General features: G+C 35.2%; 1 protein-coding gene across 1 annotated transcript in view; it reads right to left on the bottom strand.

The window, feature by feature from the left end:
- The window catches only part of LOC102862324 (chromosome unknown open reading frame, human C1orf185), a 36,004-nt gene that overhangs the window by 31,020 nt on the left and 814 nt on the right, over positions 1–4,170 (bottom strand). The window lies entirely within an intron of this gene.

The raw sequence follows: 4,170 nt of genomic DNA, 5'->3' as shown, positions 1-4,170 counted from the left end.
ATCAGAACTGGCTTTGACAAGCACTGTGGCAATTGGACAATTAAAACAGACATTGGGGTGGGGGAAGAAGAACGAACTAGGGATGAGAGTGGAGAAAACAGTGCAACAATGAATGAATGAATGAAAACCCCAAATCTCTGTAAATGTTCATTAAAACGAATAAAATTTAATAAAAATAAAAAAAACAATAAAAAAAACAATAAAAACAGTAAACATTAAAAAAGATTACATAAAAAGAAATGCATATTAAAGTGCACTGCTTGGGGGAATGTATAATAATGAAAGCATTTTTTTTTCTTTCAAGAGAAAAACGAATGGTGGGGGGTAGGCAAGGGATGGGCAGGAAGGAAAAAAAAATTCATACTAGCTATTAGTACAAGGATGCAGATTGGGGTAACAAAATAACAACAAATTTCTATGATCTTAGAAACCTTAAAAGGCTTTACTTCTACTTTATCTCAGAATTAGTATGATCATAGCCAAAACTGAAATAAAAACAACAGGTTTAATCACTAGAAAAGCCTTTAGGAATTATGTGATAAAATCCCTTTATTTTATAGAGAGTAAAATAAAAATCAGGTAGAAGAAGTGACTGAACTAAGGTTGTATAGCAAATTAAAGCCAGTTCTGTTTTTCCTGTACACAACACCAATTGATACTGTATATACTAAAAAGAATAATAAATAAAACAACCCCATAAAGTAATTATAGGTTCACTAAGACACTGAAACCTGCTGCCTAAGCATAAAACAAGATATGTAAATCTTGCACAAAGGATTGCATAGAATTTGAACAGTGACATAATGCCTTATTTGTTCCACTTTTAACAGAAAGGTCAGCAGTTTAAATCCACCAGCTGCTCCACAGAAGAAAGATGAGCTGTCTCCTCACATAAAGATTTACACCCTCGATCAGGCCTCCATCCTTACCCTTAGTCTCAGGCTTAAGTGCCACCCACTCTTGAGGGGCAAAAAGAACAGTAACATACAACAAAAAGGAACCCTGAAACTTCCCTTGCCTGACTGCCATCAAGATGAGCTGCCATCGAGACTCCAGCAATCCAGCCAGTCAGCTGACTTTCAGAAAATAAAGCAGGACGACTATCCTGCACAATTCTCATGATCTCTTCCATGCTCAAGCCATTGTAGTTACGGTGTTAGCCCATTTTCTTAAGCAGCTTCCTCTCTTCTGCTGATCCTTGTCCAAGCATGATGTCTTTCTCCAAAGACTAGTCCCTCCTGGCAACATGCACAAAGTATGTGAGGCAGTTTCACCATCCCTGCCTCTAAGGAACACCTTAGTTGAACTTCTTCCAAGACATATTTGTTTGTTCTTCTGGCAGTCCACAGTGAAATTTATACTCTTCGCCAACATCACAGTTTAAAGGCATCAATTCTTCCTCAGTTCTTACTCATTGTCCAGGTTTCACATGCATATGAAGCATGTGAAATACTGTGACTTAGATTACGTGCACATTAGTCTTTAAACTGACATCCTTGCTCTTGAGCACTTTGGAGAGTTTTTGATGTAATGCAACAGGTCTTTTGATTTCTTGGCTGCTACTACCATGGGCATCGACTCTGAACCCAAGTAAAATGAAACCTTTGACAACTTCAGTCTTTCCATCTGTCATGATGGTATATATTGATACAGTTGTGAGTTTTTAAGTCATTGCCTTTGTTGTTGTCATTGTTAGGTGCCTGTGAGTTGACTGGAACTCATAGGAATCCTATGAACAACAGATTGAAACCTTGCCCTTTCCTGCATCATCCTCACATTCTCTGCCATGCTCAAACCCATTGTTGCAGTCACTGTGTCAGTCTATTGTGTCAAGGGTCTTCTTCTTGTTCACTGACCCTCCACTTTTCCCAGCATTATTTCATTTCCTAAGGACTGTTTGTATTTCATTAAACAACTAAGTGAAATTTAATAATAATTGATACTATTGTGGATAAGATATTTATCTGCTCACCAGAAGGTCAGCCAATTGAACCTATCAGTTATTCAGTGGAATAAATATTAGGTTGTCTGCTTCTGCAAAGATTTGTAATCTTGGAAATCCTATGGGAACATGGGGGACTGCTATGAGGTAGAAGTGACTTGATGGCAGTAGGTTTTGGGTTATGGGATCCTCAGAGTTTACAACAGTAACAAGCTACTCAAGATATTATAACATTTTCAATGAATGAATGACAGGCACCAAGCTTGATTAATATTGCAAAAAAGGAATAATACAAGTACTTCCTCTATTGTTGTTTCTTAGGAAAGACATACATGTATGGGAAGTAGGTACAATTTTAGAGCATTGAAAGTATTATAATAGAAAATATAAGTATAAAAAGCAGATATAGGAAGAGTTAAACAAAGGTACCAGAAAAACCTCAAACCAGCCCACTGAATTGGTGCCAATTCATGGCCACCCTCCATCTGGTTTCCTACACTGTAAACCTTCACAGAAGGAGACTGCTCATCTTACCACTGCACAGCAGCCAGTGGATTCAAACCACTGACCAGTCAAACATATACCAGAGCTCCTTTATAGGAAGACAGGGGAGAATTAAAATGAAAGACTCCTTAGTTCAGTTAAATATTGCTTGAAAGCTTTCTATTGCCAAATCCTGGCAAAGAACTGGTGACTAAAGGACGAGATATGATCATGGGCATAAGACACTTAAATTACAGGTTCATTAACATATTTAAGATAAAATACACTAAGATAATGACATGCTGCTAAGATAACAGAGTTAGTAGGCCTCAGTATAGAACAGTTCCTCAGAATGAGGTGAGTCCTACAGAGCAAGTGAGGGACAGCTAGCCAAAACGACTGTCTTAAACCTGGTTATGACTTAAAATAAGCTAGTAGAATTTTGTTTTCAGCCACAGAAATGTACAAATGAAGATCTACCCTTATAGATTTTCATAGTCTACACTCTTAAAATGAAACTTTCTACTTTTCCCACAATTTCTATCTTTATATTATTAATACCTTCATTAACATCAAACCCAAACATCACTATTGACCTTTCCCTCCTAGAAATGGCTTGTCTTGGCATCTGTAACCCAAGTTAACTTGGTTTTCCTCTCATTATTCTTGTCTTATCGCTCTGTTGACTTTTTATGTCACTCTTCCTCAGCCTACCCTATTTAACTTTAATATTAAGTAAATCGAAACTACTAAGTATTTGTATTAAGAGTGTTTTCAGTTTACTTTTAATAATACTTCTAGAAATTCCTGCTTTATTTTCTGAGTATTCATTAACTACTACTTGTTTAGTACAATCTTCCAGAGGTTTGCTAGATTTTAGCCTTAGGCTCAGAGTTTTCTGTAAGCAGTTTAGACCAATTTAACAAGCATCTATTAAACACCAAATAAGTATGAAACATTTTATGTAGCACAAAGTACATTTAAGACGAAAAGTGCTTTAAATAACAATAAGTCCTTGATCTGAAGGTTTAAAAATTTCTAATGAAATATAAGCACAACTAGTATGCAACAAACATATTGTTTATAGTTGATGATATAGTTGATCATCTTGTTTACAGTTGGTGTCTGCTCTGATTAGACATGAGGCTAACTAGGTATGTGAACCTGGGGAAGTTAATTACTATCTCATTTATATTTCAATATTTTCATCTGAATCATATTATCCATCTTGTGGAAACCTTGTAAAGAAGAAATAATTTTGTAAGGAATTAAAAACATAATGAATGAAAAGACACCTTATACCTAATGCATCTACCAAGCCATAATGTAAATCTCAATATATTTTGTAAAGTCATCACTATACATACCACTTCATTTGATAACCATGAAATTAATTTAAAACTAAACTAAAAAATGTTCCCATAATTGTGGAAATATTAAATTACACCCTCAATAACTCACGTATTAAAGGGCAAATCAGTAGACACTGGAAAATAAGCAGAATTAAATAATAATAAAGTACTTTATGTAAATATTTACATGAACAAATTAGGAGCCAAATTTAACAGAAAATGTATGGTTTTAAACGTGTAAATTAGAAAAGAAGGCATAAAAAGAATGAGTTTATGGGGGGACAGGAAGGAAAATGTACAACAATGAATGAATGGAAATCCAAGTTCTCTATAGACGTTCATTAAAATCTCAATTAAAAAATAATGAGTTTAATGCTCTGCTGGAGAAGGAGG

This window comes from Elephantulus edwardii, unplaced genomic scaffold (assembly GCF_000299155.1).
Source record: "Elephantulus edwardii isolate Elephantulus edwardi_28Jun2011 unplaced genomic scaffold, EleEdw1.0 scaffold00005, whole genome shotgun sequence".
NCBI classification, from domain to species: Eukaryota; Metazoa; Chordata; class Mammalia; order Macroscelidea; family Macroscelididae; genus Elephantulus; species Elephantulus edwardii.
Note: the sequence above shows the minus strand (reverse complement) of the source record. Positions and strands in the feature narration are given on the sequence as shown.